We start from the raw sequence: 18,521 nt of genomic DNA, 5'->3' as shown, positions 1-18,521 counted from the left end.
AAAAAATATTGACATATTTTGAAACGCCACTGTAGCGTCAGTTTTTGTCGTCTCCCTGACCTCTTGTGACTGCTTCCCTCACACCAAGCCCCGCCCCCTGTCAATCAAGCATCACAGTTCTTCCTCGCTGTCGGGTTCACTATTAGTTTGCTGTTCTGTCGGGTTCACTATTAGGTTTGCTGTTCTGTCGGGTTCACTATTAGTTTGCTGTTCTGTCGGGTTCACTATTAGTTTGCTGTTCTGTCAGGTTCACTATTAGTTTGCTGTTCTGTCAGGTTCACTAATAGTTTGCTGTTCTGTCAGGTTCACTATTAGTTTGCTGTTCTGTCAGGTTCACTATTAGTTTGCTGTTCTGTCGGGTTCACTAATAGTTTGCTGTTCTGTCAGGTTCACTATTAGTTTGCTGTTCTGTCAGGTTCACTATTAGTTTGCTGTTCTGTCGGGTTCACTATTAGTTTGCTGTTCTGTCGGGTTCACTATTAGTTTGCTGTTCTGTCGGGTTCACTATTAGTTTGCTGTTCTGTCAGGTTCACTATTAGTTTGCTGTTCTGTCGGGTTCACTATTAGTTTGCTGTTCTGTCGGGTTCACTATTAGTTTGCTGTTCTGTCAGGTTCACTATTAGTTTGCTGTTCTGTCAGGTTCACTATTAGTTTGCTGTTCTGTCAGGTTCACTATTAGTTTGCTGTTCTGTCAGGTTCACTATTAGTTTGCTGTTCTGTCAGGTTCACTATTAGTTTGCTGTTCTGTCGGGTTCACTATTAGTTTGCTGTTCTGTCGGGTTCACTATTAGTTTGCTGTTCTGTCAGGTTCACTATTAGTTTGCTGTTCTGTCGGGTTCACTATTAGTTTGCTGTTCTGTCGGGTTCACTATTAGTTTGCTGTTCTGTCAGGTTCACTATTAGTTTGCTGTTCTGTCAGGTTCACTATTAGTTTGCTGTTCTGTCAGGTTCACTATTAGTTTGCTGTTCTGTCAGGTTCACTATTAGTTTGCTGTTCTGTCGGGTTCACTATTAGTTTGCTGTTCTGTCGGGTTCACTATTAGTTTGCTGTTCTGTCGGGTTCACTATTAGTTTGCTGTTCTGTCGGGTTCACTATTAGTTTGCTGTTCTGTCGGGTTCACTATTAGTTTGCTGTTCTGTCGGGTTCACTATTAGTTTGCTGTTCTGTCAGGTTCACTATTAGTTTGCTGTTCTGTCAGGTTCACTATTAGTTTGCTGTTCTGCCAGGTCCACTATTAGTTTGCTGTTCTGTCGGGTCCACTATTAGTTTGCTGTTCTGTCGGGTTCACTATTAGTTTGCTGTTCTGTCAGGTTCACTATTAGTTTGCTGTTCTGTCAGGTTCCCTATTAGTTTGCTGTTCTGTCAGGTTCCCTATTATTTTGCTGTTCTGTCAGGTTCACTATTAGTTTGCTGTTCTGTCAGGTTCACTATTAGTTGCTGTTCTGTCGGGTTCACTATTAGTTTGCTGTTCTGTCAGGTTCCCTATTAGTTTGCTGTTCTGTCAGGTTCACTATTAGTTTGCTGTTCTGTCAGGTTCACTATTAGTTTGCTGTTCTGTCAGGTTCACTATTAGTTTGCTGTTCTGTCAGGTTCCTATTAGTTTGCTGTTCTGTCAGGTTCACTATTATTTTGCTGTTCTGTCAGGTTCACTATTAGTTTGCTGTTCTGTCAGGTTCACTATTAGTTTGCTGTTCTGTCGGGTTCACTATTAGTTTGCTGTTCTGTCAGGTTCACTATTAGTTTGCTGTTCTGTCAGGTTCACTATTAGTTTGCTGTTCTGTCAGGTTCACTATTAGTTTGCTGTTCTGTCAGGTTCACTATTAGTTTGCTGTTCTGTCAGGTTCACTATTAGTTTGCTGTTCTGTCAGGTTCACTATTAGTTTGCTGTTCTGTCGGGTTCACTATTAGTTTGCTGTTCTGTCGGGTTCACTATTAGTTTGCTGTTCTGTCAGGTTCACTATTAGTTTGCTGTTCTGTCGGGTTCACTATTAGTTTGCTGTTCTGTCAGGTTCACTATTAGTTTGCTGTTCTGCCAGGTTCACGTTTGCTGTTCTGCCAGGTCCACTATTAGTTTGCTGTTCTGTCGGGTCACTATTAGTTTGCTGTTCTGTCGGGTTCACTATTAGTTTGCTGTTCTGTCAGGTTCACTATTAGTTTGCTGTTCTGTCAGGTTCCCTATTAGTTTGCTGTTCTGTCAGGTTCCCTATTATTTTGCTGTTCTGTCAGGTTCACTATTAGTTTGCTGTTCTGTCGGGTTCACTATTAGTTTGCTGTTCTGTCGGGTTCACTATTAGTTTGCTGTTCTGTCAGGTTCACTATTAGTTTGCTGTTCTGTCAGGTTCACTATTAGTTTGCTGTTCTGTCAGGTTCACTATTAGTTTCCTGTTCTGTCAGGTTCACTATTAGTTTGCTGTTCTGTCAGGTTCCCTATTACTTTGCTGTTCTGTCAGGTTCACTATTATTTTGCTGTTCTGTCAGGTTCACTATTAGTTTGCTGTTCTGTCAGGTTCACTATTAGTTTGCTGTTCTGTCAGGTTCACTATTAGTTTGCTGTTCTGTCAGGTTCACTATTAGTTTGCTGTTCTGTCAGGTTCACTATTAGTTTGCTGTTCTGTCAGGTTCACTATTAGTTTGCTGTTCTGTCAGGTTCACTATTAGTTTGCTGTTCTGCCAGGTTCACTATTAGTTTGCTGTTCTGCCAGGTCCACTATTAGTTTGCTGTTCTGTCGGGTCCACTATTAGTTTGCTGTTCTGTCGGGTTCACTATTAGTTTGCTGTTCTGTCAGGTTCACTATTAGTTTGCTGTTCTGTCAGGTTCCCTATTAGTTTGCTGTTCTGTCAGGTTCCTATTATTTTGCTGTTCTGTCAGGTTCACTATTAGTTTGCTGTTCTGTCAGGTTCACTATTAGTTTGCTGTTCTGTCGGGTTCACTATTAGTTTGCTGTTCTGTCAGGTTCACTATTAGTTTGCTGTTCTGTCAGGTTCACTATTAGTTTGCTGTTCTGTCAGGTTCACTATTAGTTTGCTGTTCTGTCAGGTTCACTATTAGTTTGCTGTTCTGTCAGGTTCACTATTAGTTTGCTGTTCTGTCAGGTTCACTATTATTTTGCTGTTCTGTCAGGTTCACTATTAGTTTGCTGTTCTGTCAGGTTCACTATTAGTTTGCTGTTCTGTCAGGTTCACTATTAGTTTGCTGTTCTGTCAGGTTCACTATTAGTTTGCTGTTCTGTCAGGTTCACTATTAGTTTGCTGTTCTGTCAGGTTCACTATTAGTTTGCTGTTCTGTCAGGTTCACTATTAGTTTGCTGTTCTGTCGGGTTCACTATTAGTTTGCTGTTCTGTCAGGTTCACTATTAGTTTGCTGTTCTGTCAGGTCAGATCCAGGCAGATTGTTCCAAACTAGAACGATGCTGCTTTCCACTTTTCTTCTTAATTCTAATCATTCTATTTCTAGGATTTCAAGTGTTTTGATCTTTATTAAACGTCAAATCACAATTATTTTGTTGCCCGTATCATGCAGCCCCACTCACTCCCCCCCCTCTCTAATCTCTCTCTCTCTCTCTTCTCTCTTCTCCCCCTTCTCTCTCCCCTTCTCTTCTCCCTCTCTCTCTCTCTCTCTCTCTCTTCTCTCTTCTCTCTCTCTCTCTCCCCTCCCCTCTCTCCCTCTCTCTCTCTCTCTCTCTCTGAACACCCTCTCTCTTTCTCTCTCCTCTCTCTCTCTCTCTCTCTCTCTCTCTCTCCTCCTCTCCCCCCTCTCCCTCCCCTCCCCCTCTCTCTCTCTCTAGGTTCGCTCCATCAGTCTGAATGTGAGGAAGAATGTGTCTCTGAACACACTGAGTCAGGACCTCCTGCTCAAAGAGTTCTCCACCATCTCCTGAGAGACACATGTATATTCCTCATCCCCCCCCCCTGACCCTATCTGACTACACACACACTCCTCTATCTGACTACACACACACACCCCTCCCTCCTCACCCATCCACACACCCCCCTCTCAAAGAGTTCTCCAGCATCTCCGGAGAGGGAGGGGCACACATCTCTCCTCCTCTGACTCACCTCTCTCTCTCCCCACCTGCCCTACAGACACCACTCCTCCTCTGACTCACCTCTCTCTCTCCCCACCTGCCCTACACACACCACTCCTCCTCTGACTCACCTCTCTCTCTCCCCACCTGCCCTACACACACCACTCCTCCTCTGACTCACCTCTCTCTCTCCCCACCTGCCCTACACACACCACTCCTCCTCTGACTCACCTCTCTCTCTCCCCACCTGCCCTACACACACCACTCCTCCTCTGACTCACCTCTCTCTCTCCCCACCTGCCCTACACACACCACTCCCCACTGCCTCACCTCTCTCTCTCCCCACCTGCCCTACACACACCACTCCTCCTCTGACTCACCTCTCTCTCTCCCCACCTGCCCTACACACACCACTCCTCCTCTGACTCACTCTCTCTCTCTCCCACCTGCCCTACACACACCACTCCTCCTCTGACTCACCTCTCTCTCTCCCCACCTGCCCTACACACACCACTCCCCCACTGCCTCACCTCTCTCTCCCCACCTGCCCTACACACACCACTCCTCCTCTGACTCACCTCTCTCTCCCCACCTGCCCTACACACACCACTCCTCCTCTGACTCACCTCTCTCTCTCCCCACCTGCCCTACACACACCACTCCTCCTCTGCCTCACCTCTCTCTCTCCCCACCTGCCCTACACACACCACTCCTCCTCTGACTCACCTCTCTCTCTCCCCACCTGCCCTACACACACCACTCCTCCTCTGACTCACCTCTCTCTCTCCCCACCTGCCCTACACACACCACTCCTCCTCTGACTCACCTCTCTCTCCCCACCTGCCCTACACACACCACTCCTCCTCTGACTCACCTCTCTCTCTCCCCACCTGCCCTACACACACCACTCCCCCACTGCCTCACCTCTCTCTCTCCCCACCTGCCCTACACACACCACTCCTCTACTGACCAAGCCCCCCACCACCTCTCCCACCCCATGTTTGAGGAAACGATGCCAACTCCTCCAGATAGGGACGGACACACCGGCCAACTGATCCCCACCACACAGCATACTACTCTGGGGTTGATCTGGCTGACTGGTGGGGTTTGTCTGGAAGTCTGTACTATAGGCCATGTGTGAGTGGTTTCAGTCTAAAGAGATGTGTGTGTGTGAGCGCTATTACTACATTGTGTTTGTGTGTGTATATTGGCAGGACTGTTACCAGACTGATCCATGCAAATATCCAATCTCCTTCCCAAATTGCACCCTATTCCCTATATAGTGTACTACGTCTGGTAGTGCACTATAACGTTTGTTAGTGCACTATATAGGGAATAGGGTGCCGTTGTGGGAGGCTGTAACATTGTAACTCCTGTTGTTAAACTGATCATTGGATTGATTGAATGATTTTTCTTCTTTGTTTTTGTTGTTGAAAAAAAAAAAAACCTTTTAGTTCTAAAAATGTACGTTTGGTTGTTTGTTTTCTCTGCTCTGTTGGTTGGCCTTCCGTTACTAGGCAACCGATCCATCCATGTCGTTTGACATGAACGAACGATCCGAGACAACCTGAGTTTGATGAATCAGACGTGGAATTGATTTTTCTCTCGGATTCAGAAAAAATAAGAAAATGAAAGAAATACAGACAAAAACAAGCAAAAGTGTTTCCTGTTTCCTGTTTCCTGGTGACTGAATGTTTATATGGGAGCTAAAACCTGTTTACTTTCTTCACGTTTTGAATACATCCTATTTTTCTCTCTTTTTATCTTGAGAATACATCCCTAACCTCACACGACCATTCTGATATCACACGCTTACAATCTGTTTTGCAACACGGATGAAATGAAGAGAGCCCAACTGAGATCAGCGGTCAGGATGGTCGTATGAGGCTACATTCACACAGCCGATGAGGACAGTATGGCAGACATTTTGAGAAGAGGCTACATACGTAGGCTACGTTTACAAGCTAGCTGTATTCTCAACCGTGGTGACGTCCAGCATTAACAGACTCATGGAGCCGGGGTGAAGATTCCCCTAAATGCTGATCCTGGGGCAGCTTAGCATTTTCCCCAATAACGGTTAAGGTTATGATTGGGGAGGGCAATCTGATCCTAGATCTGTACCTAGGGGAAACTTCACCCCGGCGCTAGTTGTTCTATGAGGTCACAAAAGCTGTTTTCAGGTAACGTTGCACAACATTTGTGATCTTGAACAAAGCGCTGCACAAGAGATTTCTCTGAGGACCCTCGTATTGAAGATGGATAAACAAACAAATTATGCAACGCTCTCCTTTCTCTCTCTCTTTGACGGTAGGATTCTCTCTCTATTTGATGGTAGGATTCTCTCTCTCTATTTGTGGTAGGATTCTCTCTCTATTTGACGGTAGGATTCTCTCTCTATTTGACGGTAGGATTCTCTCTCTCTATTTGACAGTAGGATTCTCTCTCTCTATTTGACGGTAGGATTCTCTCTCTCTATTTGACGGTAGGATTCTCTCTCTCTATTTGACGGTAGGATTCTCTCTATTTGACGGTAGGATTCTCTCTATTTGACGGTAGGATTTCTCTCTCTCTATTTGACGGTAGGATTCTCTCTCTCTATTTGACGGTAGGATTCTTCTCTCTCTCTCTATTTGACGGTAGGATTCTCTCTCTCTATTTGATGGTAGGATTCTCTCTCTATTTGGTAGGATTCTCTCTCTATTTGACGGTAGGATTCTCTCTCTCTATTTGACGGTAGGATTCTCTCTCTCTATTTCGGTAGGATTCTCTCTATTTGAAGGTAGGATTCTCTCTCTATTTCTAAGATTCTCTATTTGACGGTAGGATTCTCTCTCTATTTGACGGTAGGATTCTCTCTCTCTATTTGACGGTAGGATTCTCTCTCTCTATTTGACGGTAGGATTCTCTCTCTCTATTTGACGGTAGGATTCTCTCTCTCTATTTGACGGTAGGATTCTCTCTCTCTATTTTGGTAGGATTCTCTCTCTATTTGACGGTAGGATTCTCTCTCTATTTGACGGTAGGATTCTCTCTCTATTTGACGGTAGGATTCTCTCTCTATTTCTCTCTCTCTATTTGACGGTAGGATTCTCTCTCTCTATTTGACGGTAGGATTCTCTCTCTATTTGACGGTAGGATTCTCTCTCTATTTGACGGTAGGATTCTCTCTCTATTTGACGGTAGGATTCTCTCTCTATTTGACGGTAGGATTCTCTCTCTATTTGAAGGTAGGATTCTCTCTCTATTTAACGGTAAGATTCTCTATTTGACGGTAGGATTCTCTCTCTATTTGACGGTAGGATTCTCTCTCTCTATTTGACGGTAGGATTCTCTCTCTATTTGACGGTAGGATTCTCTCTCTCTATTTGACGGTGGGATTCTCTCTCTATTTGACGGTAGGATTTGACGGTAGGATTCTCTCTCTCTATTTGACGGTAGGATTCTCTCTCTATTTGACGGTAGGATCTCTCTCTCTATTTGACGGTAGGATTCTCTCTCTATTTGACAGTAGGATTTCTCTCTATTTGACGGTAGGATTCTCTCTCTCTATTTCTCTTCTCTATTTGACGGTAGGATTCTCTCTCTATTTGACGGTAGGATTCTCTCTCTCTATTTGACGGTAGGATTCTCTCTCTATTTGACGGTAGGATTCTCTCTCTCTATTTGACGGTAGGATTCTCTCTATTTGACGGTAGGATTCTCTCTCTATTTTGATTCTCTCTCTATTTGGTAGGATTTCTCTCTCTATTTGACGGTAGGATTCTCTCTCTCTATTTGACGGTAGGATTCTCTCTATTTGACGGTAGGATTCTCTCTATTTGATGGTAGGATTCTCTCTATTTGACGGTAGGATTTCTCTCTCTATTTGTGGTAGGATTCTCTCTATTTGACGGTAGGATTCTCTCTCTATTTGATGGTAGGATTTCTCTCTCTATTTGACGGTAGGATTCTCTCTCTATTTGACGGTAGGATCTCTCTATTTGACGGTAGGATTCTCTCTCTATTTGACGGTAGGATTCTCTCTCTATTTGACGGTAGGATTTCTCTCTCTATTTGACGGTAGGATTCTCTCTCTATTTGATGGTAGGATTCTCTCTCTATTTGACGGTAGGATTCTCTCTCTATTTGACGGTAGGATTCTGTGGTAGGATTCTCTCTATTTGACGGTAGGATTTCTCTCTCTATTTGTAGGATTCTCTCTCTATTTGACGGTAGGATTCTCTCTCTCTATTTGACGGTAGGATTCTCTCTATTTGACGGTAGGATTTCTCTCTCTCTCTCTATTTGACGGTAGGATTCTCTCTCTCTATTTGACGGTAGGATTCTCTCTCTATTTGACGGTAGGATTCTCTCTCTCTATTTGACGGTAGGATTCTCTCTCTATTTGACGGTAGGATTTCTCTCTATTTGACGGTAGGATTCTCTCTCTCTATTTGACGGTAGGATTCTCTCTCTCTATTTGACGGTAGGATTCTCTCTCTATTTGACGGTAGGATTTCTCTCTCTATTTGACGGTAGGATTCTCTCTCTATTTGACGGTAGGATTCTCTCTCTATTTGACGGTAGGATTCTCTCTCTCTATTTGACGGTAGGATTCTCTCTATTTTGACGGTAGGATTCTCTCTATTTGACGGTAGGATTCTCTCTCTCTATTTGACGGTAGGATTTCTCTCTCTATTTGACGGTAGGATTCTCTCTCTCTATTTGACGGTAGGATTCTCTCTCTATTTGACGGTAGGATTCTCTCTCTCTATTTGACGGTAGGATTCTCTCTCTCTATTTGACGGTAGGATTCTCTCTCTATTTGACGGTAGGATTCTCTCTCTCTTTGACGGTAGGATTCTACTCTATTTGACGGTAGGATTTCTCTCTATTTGACGGTAGGATTCTTCTCTATTTGACGGTAGGATTCTCTCTCTATTTGACGGTAGGATCTATTTCTCTCTCTCTATTTGACGGTAGGATTCTCTCTCTATTTGACGGTAGGATTCTTTCTCTATTTGACGGTAGGATTCTCTCTCTATTTTGATTCTCTGGTAGTAGGATTCTCTCTCTATTTGACGGTAGGATTCTCTCTCTATTTGACGGTAGGATTCTCTCTCTCTATTTGACGGTAGGATTCTCTCTCTCTATTTGACGGTAGGATTCTCTCTCTCTATTTGACGGTAGGATTCTCTCTCTATTTGACGGTAGGATTCTCTCTCTATTTGACGGTAGGATTCTCTCTCTCTATTTGACGGATTCTCTCTTTGACGGGATTCTCTCTATTTGACGGTAGGATTCTCTCTCTATTTGACGGTAGGATTCTCTCTCTCTATTTGATGGTAGGATTCTCTCTCTATTTGACGGTAGGATTTCTCTCTCTATTTGACGGTAGGATTTCTCTCTCTCTATTTGACGGTAGGATTCTCTCTCTCTATTTGACGGTAGGATTCTCTCTCTCTATTTGACGGTAGGATTCTCTCTCTCTATTTGACGGTAGGATTCTCTCTCTCTATTTGACGGTAGGATTCTCTCTCTATTTGACGGTAGGATTTCTCTCTCTATTTGACGGTAGGATTCTCTCTCGGTAGGATTCTCTTTGACGGTAGGATTCTCTCTCTCTATTTGACGGTAGGATTCTTCTCTATTTGACGGTAGGATTCTCTCTCTATTTGACGGTAGGATTCTCTCTCTATTTGACGGTAGGATTCTCTCTATTTGACGGTAGGATTCTCTCTATTTGACGGTAGGATTCTCTCTCTATTTGACGGTAGGATTCTCTATTTGACGGTAGGATTCTCTCTCTCTATTTGACGGTAGGATTCTCTCTATTTGACGGTAGGATTCTCTCTCTCTATTTGACGGTAGGATTCTCTCTCTCTATTTGACGGTAGGATTCTCTCTCTCTATTTGACGGTAGGATTTCTCTCTCTATTTGACGGTAGGATTCTCTCTCTATTTGACGGTAGGATTCTCTCTCTATTTGACGGTAGGATTCTCTCTCTCTATTTGACGGTAGGATTCTCTCTCTATTTGACGGTAGGATTCTCTCTCTATTTGACGGTAGGATTCTCTCTCTATTTGACGGTAGGATTCTCTCTCTATTTGACGGTAGGATTCTCTCTCTATTTGACGGTAGGATTCTCTCTCTATTTGACGGTAGGATTCTCTCTCTCTATTTGACGGTAGGATCTCTCTCTATTTGACGGTAGGATTCTCTCTCTCTATTTAACGGTAAGATTCTCTATTTGACGGTAGGATTCTCTCTCTCTATTTGACGGTAGGATTCTCTCTCTATTTGACGGTAGGATTCTCTCTCTATTTGACAGTAGGATTCTCTCTCTATTTGACGGTAGGATTCTCTCTCTATTTGACGGTAGGATTCTCTCTCTCTATTTGACGGTAGGATTCTCTCTCTCTATTTGACGGTAGGATTCTCTCTCTATTTGACGGTAGGATTCTCTCTCTATTTGACGGTAGGATTCTCTCTCTATTTGACGGTAGGATTCTCTCTCTCTATTTGACGGTAGGATTCTCTCTCTATTTGACGGTAGGATTCTCTCTCTATTTGACGGTAGGATTTCTCTCTCTATTTGACGGTAGGATTCTCTCTCTATTTGACGGTAGGATTCTCTCTCTATTTGACGGTAGGATTCTCTCTCTCTATTTGACGGTAGGATTCTCTCTCTATTTGACGGTAGGATTCTCTCTCTATTTGACGGTAGGATTCTCTCTCTATTTGACGGTAAGATTCTCTATTTGACGGTAGGATTTCTCTCTCTATTTGACGGTAGGATTCTCTCTCTCTATTTGACGGTAGGATTCTCTCTCTATTTGACGGTAGGATTCTCTCTATTTGACGGTAGGATTCTCTCTCTATTTGACGGTAGGATTCTCTCTCTATTTGACGGTAGGATTCTCTCTCTCTATTTGACGGTAGGATTCTCTCTCTATTTGACGGTAGGATTCTCTCTCTCTATTTGACGGTAGGATTCTCTCTCTATTTGACGGTAGGATTTCTCTCTATTTGACGGTAGGATTCTCTCTCTTCCTCTCTAACTCCCGTAGCTAGTAGTGTTATTTGTCTGTTTGTCTTTTAAAATAAAAGTTTGTTTCCTACTCCTCACTTCCTTTGGCGTCCCTGCTTTGTTAAGGACAAGACAGACCGCTCGGACCAATGCTACAAATAACCTCTGTCCTCAGAACGTTGACTGTTTTATGTTCTGTTCATTTCCCCATGATTTTCCGTGTTAAATCGTCACTGTTCGTCGACACCCAGCAGGTGAACTACTGCCAACGGTCCTTATGGTCTGTTATCTACTGCCAACGGTCCTTATGGTCTGTTATCTACTGCCAACGGTCCTTATGGTCTGTTATCTACTGCCAACGGTCCTTATGGTCTGTTATCTACTGCCAACGGTCCTTATGGTCTGTTATCTACTGCCAACGGTCCTTATGGTCTGTTATCTACTGCCAACGGTCCTTATGGTCTGTTATCTACTGCCAACGGTCCTTATGGTCTGTTATCTACTGCCAACAGGTCCTTATGGTCTGTTTTCTACTGCCAACGGTCCTTATGGTCTGTTATCTACTGCCAACGGTCCTTATGGTCTGTTTTCTACTGCCAACGGTCCTTATGGTCTGTTATCTACTGCCAACGGTCCTTATGGTCTGTTATCTACTGCCAACGGTCCTTATGGTCTGTTATCTACTGCCAACGGTCCTTATGGTCTGTTATCTACTGCCAACGGTCCTTATGGTCTGTTATCTACTGCCAACGGTCCTTATGGTCTGTTATCTACTGCCAACGGTCCTTATGGTCTGTTATCTACTGCCAACGGTCCTTATGGTCTGTTATCTACTGCCAACGGTCCTTATGGTCTGTTATCTACTGCCAACGGTCCTTATGGTCTGTTATCTCAACGGTCCTTATGGTCTGTTATCTACTGCCAACGGTCCTTATGGTCTGTTATCTACTGCCAACGGTCCTTATGGTCTGTTATCTACTGCCAACGGTCCTTATGGTCTGTTATCTACTGCCAACGGTCCTTATGGTCTGTTATCTACTGCCAACGGTCCTTATGGTCTGTTATCTACTGCCAACGGTCCTTATGGTCTGTTATCTACTGCCAACGGTCCTTATGGTCTGTTATCTACTGCCAACGGTCCTTATGGTCTGTTATCTACTGCCAACGGTCCTTATGGTCTGTTATCTACTGCCAATGGTCCTTATGGTCTGTTATCTACTGCCAACGGTCCTTATGGTCTGTTATCTACTGCCAACGGTCCTTATGGTCTGTTATCTACAGCCAACGGTCCTTATGGTCTGTTATCTACTGCCAACGGTCCTTATGGTCTGTTATCTACTGCCAACGGTCCTTATGGTCTGTTATCTACTTATGGTCTGTTATCACAGCCAACGGTCCTTATGGTCTGTTATCTACTGCCAACGGTCCTTATGGTCTGTTATCTACTGCCAACGGTCCTTATGGTCTGTTATCTACTGCCAACGGTCCTTATGGTCTGTTATCTACTGCCAACGGTCCTTATGGTCTGTTATCTACTGCCAACGGCCTTAACAACGGTCCTTATGGTCTGTTATCTACTGCCAACGGTCCTTATGGTCTGTTATCTACTGCCAACGGTCCTTATGGTCTGTTATCTACTGCCAACGGTCCTTATGGTCTGTTATCACAGCCAACGGTCCTTATGGTCTGTTATCTACTGCCAACGGTCCTTATGGTCTGTTATCTACTGCCAACGGTCCTTATGGTCTGTTATCTACTGCCAACGGTCCTTATGGTCCTGCCAACGGTCCTTATGGTCTGTTATCACAGCCAACGGTCCTTATGGTCTGTTATCTACTGCCAACGGTCATATGGTCTGTTATCTACTGCCAACGGTCCTTATGGTCTGTTATCTACTGCCAACGGTCCTTATGGTCTGTTATCTACTGCCAACGGTCCTTATGGTCTGTTATCTACTGCCAACGGTCCTTATGGTCTGTTATCTACTGCCAACGGTCCTTATGGTCTGTTATCTACTGCCAACGGTCCTTATGGTCTGTTATCTACTGCCAACGGTCCTTATGGTCTGTTATCTACTGCCAACGGTCCTTATGGTCTGTTATCTACTGCCAACGGTCCTTATGGTCTGTTATCTACTGCCAACGGTCCTTATGGTCTGTTATCTACTGCCAACGGTCCTTATGGTCTGTTATCTACTGTCAACGGTCCTTATGGTCTGTTATCTACTGCCAACGGTCCTTATGGTCTGTTATCTACTGCCAACGGTCCTTATGGTCTGTTATCTACTGCCAACGGTCCTTATGGTCTGTTATCTACTGCCAACGGTCCTTATGGTCGGTCCTTATGGTCTGTTATCTACTGCCAACGGTCCTTATGGTCTGTTATCTACTGCCAACGGTCCTTATGGTCTGTTATCTACTGCCAACGGTCCTTATGGTCTGTTATCTACTGCCAACGGTCCTTATGGTCTGTTATCTACTGCCAACGGTCCTTATGGTCTGTTATCTACTGCCAACGGTCCTTATGGTCTGTTATCACTGCCAACGGTCCTTATGGTCTGTTATCTACTGCCAACGGTCCTTATGGTCTGTTATCTACTGCCAACGGTCCTTATGGTCTGTTATCTACTGCCAACGGTCCTTATGGTCTGTTATCTACTGCCAACGGTCCTTATGGTCTGTTATCTACTGCCAACGGTCCTTATGGTCTGTTATCACAGCCAACGGTCCTTATGGTCTGTTATCTACTGCCAACGGTCCTTATGGTCTGTTATCTACTGCCAACGGTCCTTATGGTCTGTTATCTACTGCCAACGGTCCTTATGGTCTGTTATCTACTGCCAACGGTCCTTATGGTCTGTTATCTACTGCCAACGGTCCTTATGGTCTGTTATCTACTGCCAACGGTCCTTATGGTCTGTTATCTACTGCCAACGGTCCTTATGGTCTGTTATCTACTGCCAACGGTCCTTATGGTCTGTTATCTACTGCCAACGGTCCTTATGGTCTGTTTTCTACTGCCAACGGTCCTTATGGTCTGTTATCACAGCCAACGGTCCTTATGGTCTGTTATCTACTGCCAACGGTCCTTATGGTCTGTTATCTACTGCCAACGGTCCTTATGGTCTGTTATCTACTGCCAACGGTCCTTATGGTCTGTTATCTACTGCCAACGGTCCTTATGGTCTGTTATCTACTGCCAACGGTCCTTATGGTCTGTTATCTACTGCCAACGGTCCTTATGGTCTGTTATCTACTGCCAACGGTCCTTATGGTCTGTTATCTACTGCCAACGGTCCTTATGGTCTGTTATCTACAGCCAACGGTCCTTATGGTCTGTTATCTACTGCCAACGGTCCTTATGGTCTGTTATCTACTGCCAACGGTCCTTATGGTCTGTTATCACTGCCAACGGTCCTTATGGTCTGTTATCTACTGCCAACGGTCCTATGGTCCTTAACGGTTATGGTCTGTTATCTACTGCCAACGGTCCTTATGGTCTGTTATCTATGGTCTGTTATCCAACGGTCCTTATGGTCTGTTATCTACAGCCAACGGTCCTTATGGTCTGTTATCACAGCCAACGGTCCTTATGGTCTGTTATCTACTGCCAACGGTCCTTATGGTCTGTTATCTACTGCCAACGGTCCTTATGGTCTGTTATCTACTGCCAACGGTCCTTATGGTCTGTTATCTACTCAACGGTCCTTATGGTCTGTTATGCCAACGGTCCTTATGGTCTGTTATCTACTGCCAACGGTCCTTATGGTCTGTTATCTACTGCCAACGGTCCTTATGGTCTGTTATCTACTGCCAACGGTCCTTATGGTCTGTTATCTACTGCCAACGGTCCTTATGGTCTGTTATCTACTGCCAACGGTCCTTATGGTCTGTTATCACAGCCAACGGTCCTTATGGTCTGTTATCTACTGCCAACGGTCCTTATGGTCTGTTATCTACTGCCAACGGTCCTTATGGTCTGTTATCTACTGCCAACGGTCCTTATGGTCTGTTATCTACTGCCAACGGTCCTTATGGTCTGTTATCTACTGCCAACGGTCCTTATGGTCTGTTATCTACTGCCAACGGTCCTTATGGTCTGTTATCACAGCCAACGGTCCTTATGGTCTGTTATCTACTGCCAACGGTCCTTATGGTCTGTTATCTACTGCCAACGGTCCTTATGGTCTGTTATCTACTGCCAACGGTCCTTATGGTCTGTTATCTACTGCCAACGGTCCTTATGGTCTGTTATCACAGCCAACGGTCCTTATGGTCTGTTATCTACTGCCAACGGTCCTTATGGTCTGTTATCTACTGCCAACGGTCCTTATGGTCTGTTATCTACTGCCAACGGTCCTTATGGTCTGTTATCTACTGCCAACGGTCCTTATGGTCTGTTATCACAGCCAACGGTCCTTATGGTCTGTTATCACAGCCAACGGTCCTTATGGTCTGTTATCACAGCCAACGGTCCTTATGGTCTGTTATCACAGCCAACGGTCCTTATGGTCTGTTATCACAGCCAACGGTCCTTATGGTCTGTTATCACAGCCAACGGTCCTTATGGTCTGTTATCTACTGCCAACGGTCCTTATGGTCTGTTATCTACTGCCAACGGTCCTTATGGTCTGTTATCTACTGCCAACGGTCCTTATGGTCTGTTATCACAGCCAACGGTCCTTATGGTCTGTTATCTACTTACGGTCCTTATGGTCTGTTATCTACTGCCAACGGTCCTTATGGTCTGTTATCTACTGCCAACGGTCCTTATGGTCTGTTATCACAGCCAACGGTCCTTATGGTCTGTTATCTACTGCCAACGGTCCTTATGGTCTGTTATCACAGCCAACGGTCTTATGGTCTGTTATCTACTGCCAACGGTCCTTATGGTCTGTTATCTACTGCCAACGGTCCTTATGGTCTGTTATCACATGGTCTGTTATCACAGCCAACGGTCCTTATGGTCTGTTATCACAGCCAACGGTCCTTATGGTCTGTTATCACAGCCAACGGTCCTTATGGTCTGTTATCAGCCTTTAACGGTCCTTATGGTCTGTTATCTACTGCCAACGGTCCTTATGGTCTGTTATCACAGCCAACGGTCCTTATGGTCTGTTATCTGCCAACGGTCCTTATGGTCTGTTATATGCCAACGGTCCTTATGGTCTGTTATCACAGCCAACGGTCCTTATGGTCTGTTATCACAGCCAACGGTCCTTATGGTCTGTTATCACAGCCAACGGTCCTTATGGTCTGTTATCACAGCCAACGGTCCTTATGGTCTGTTATCACAGCCAACGGTCCTTATGGTCTGTTATCACAGCCAACGGTCCTTATGGTCTGTTATCACTGCCAACGGTCCTTATGGTCTGTTATCTACTGCCAACGGTCCTTATGGTCTGTTATCACAGCCAACGGTCCTTATGGTCTGTTATCACAGCCAACGGTCCTTATGGTCTGTTATCACAGCCAACGGTCCTTATGGTCTGTTATCACAGCCAACGGTCCATATGGTCTGTTATCTACTGCCAACGGTCCTTATGGTCTGTTATCACAGCCAACGGTCCTTATGGTCTGTTATCACATTAATAACGGTCCTTATGGTCTGTTATCACAGCCAAAACAGAATTTACAAAAATGTTGAGGTTTATTTAATGAAGCCCATTAATATGAAGTGTTGTGGTTTAAATATGGAGACCTTTTCCTGTCACCATTAATATGTTGTGGTTTAAATATGGAGACCTTTTCCTGTCACCATTAATATATTGTGGTTTAAATATGGAGACCTTTTCCTGTCACCATTAATATATTGTGGTTTAAATATGGAGACCTTTTCCTGTCACCATTAATATATTGTGGTTTAAATATGGAGACCTTTTCCTGTCACCATTAATATGTTGTGGTTTAAATATGGAGACCTTTTCCTGTCACCATTAATATGTTGTGGTTTAAATATGGAGACCTTTTCCTGTCACCATTAATATATTGTGGTTTAAATATGGAGACCTTTTCCTGTCACCATTAATATATTGTGGTTTAAATATGGAGACCTTTTCCTGTCACCATTAATGGGTTGTGGTTTAAATATGGAGACCGTTGCCAGTCACCATTAATGTGACTTGTTATGACTATTCAGACACAGAGAAGTGTGTCAGACCAGCACCATTCTAACCTTGAGATTTTATTCATCCCTACGAACCTTTATCTACCCTTTTGTGTCGTGGTTTTAGGGTTGATGTATAGTGTGAGTCTGCCTGTAAGTTCTCCCAGTTAAAAAGATAAGAGAGGCCTGTAGTTTTCATCATAGGTACACTTCAACTATGACAGACAAAATTAGAAGAAGAAAAATCCAGAAAATCACATTGTAGAATTTTTTATGAATTTATTTGCAAATTATGGTGGAAAATAAGTATTTGGTCACCAACAAACAAGCAAGATTTCTGGCTCTCACAGACCTGTAACTTCTTCTTTAAGAGGCTCCTCTGTCCTCCACTCATTACCTGTATTAGTGGCACCTGTTTGAACTTGTTATCAGTATAAAAGACACCTGTCCACAACCTCACAGTCACACTCCAAACTCCACTATGGCCAAGACCAAAGAGCTGACAGAAACAAAATTGTAGACCTGCACCAGGCTGGGAAGACTGAATCTGTAATAGGTAAGCAGCTTGGTTTGAGGAAATAAATTTTGGTTGCAATTATTAGGAAATGGAAGACATACAAGACCACTGATAATCTCCCTCGATCTGGGGATCCACGCAAGATCTCACCCCGTGGGGTCAAAATGATCACAAGAACGGTGAGCAAAAATCCCAGAACCACACGGGGGGACCTAGTGAATGACCTGCAGAGAGCTGGGACCAAAGTAACAAAGCCTACTATCAGTAACACACTACGCCGCCAGGGACTCAAATCCTGCAGTGCCAGACGTGTCCCCCTGCTTAAGCCAGTACATGTCCAGGCCTGTCTGAAGTTTGCTAGAGAGCATTTGGATGATCCAGAAGAAGATTGGGAGAATGTCATATGGTCAGATGAAACCAAAATATAACTTTTTGGTAAAAACTCAACTCGTCGTGTTTGGAGGACAAAGAATGCTGAGTTGCATCCAAAAAACACCATACCTACTGTGAAGCATGGGGGTGGAAACATCATGCTTTGGCGCTGTTTTTCTGCAAAGGGATCAGGACGACTGATCCGTGTAAAGAAAGAATGAATGGGGCCATCCATGTATCATGAGATTTTGAGTGAAAACCTTCTTCCATCAGCAAGGGCATTGAAGATGAAACGTGGCTGGGTCTTTCAGCATGACAATGCCCGCCCGGGCAACGAAGGAGTGGCTCCGTAAGAAGCATTTCAAGGTCCTGGAGTGGGCTAGCCAGTCTCCAGATCTCAACTCCATAGACAATCTTTGGAGGGAGTTGAAAGTCTGTGTTGCCCAGCAACAGCGCCAAAACATCACTGCTCTAGAGGAGATCTGCATGAA

The 18,521-nt window shown here is 44.3% G+C and overlaps 2 long non-coding RNA genes across 18 annotated transcripts; one reads left to right on the top strand and one right to left on the bottom strand.

The window, feature by feature from the left end:
• The first annotated feature begins 218 nt into the window (after positions 1-218).
• LOC127932440 (uncharacterized) lies at positions 219-2,333 on the top strand. Its single transcript, XR_008145301.1, has 3 exons — positions 219-639; positions 808-1,199; positions 2,228-2,333. It is a non-coding gene; the product is annotated as an uncharacterized LOC127932440 (long non-coding RNA).
• A 1,591-nt stretch (positions 2,334-3,924) lies between these two features.
• On the bottom strand, positions 3,925-5,115 carry LOC127932426 (uncharacterized). 17 transcript variants are annotated; one of them, XR_008145241.1, is made up of 7 exons: positions 4,967-5,115; positions 4,719-4,916; positions 4,571-4,668; positions 4,473-4,522; positions 4,373-4,422; positions 4,174-4,323; positions 3,934-4,073 (listed from the first exon to the last, which is right to left on the bottom strand). It is a non-coding gene; the product is annotated as an uncharacterized LOC127932426 (long non-coding RNA). The 17 variants fall into 17 exon arrangements; XR_008145231.1 differs by having other exon boundaries at positions 4,473-4,558; positions 4,605-4,668; XR_008145244.1 differs by lacking the exon at positions 4,473-4,522 and adding an exon at positions 4,523-4,558 and having other exon boundaries at positions 4,605-4,668.
• Between the last annotated feature and the right edge of the window lie 13,406 nt (positions 5,116-18,521).

This window comes from Oncorhynchus keta, chromosome 10 (genome assembly GCF_023373465.1).
Source record: "Oncorhynchus keta strain PuntledgeMale-10-30-2019 chromosome 10, Oket_V2, whole genome shotgun sequence".
NCBI classification, from domain to species: Eukaryota; Metazoa; Chordata; class Actinopteri; order Salmoniformes; family Salmonidae; genus Oncorhynchus; species Oncorhynchus keta.
The sequence above is the reverse complement of the archived record's forward strand: the minus strand, read 5'-3'. Positions and strand labels throughout refer to the sequence as shown.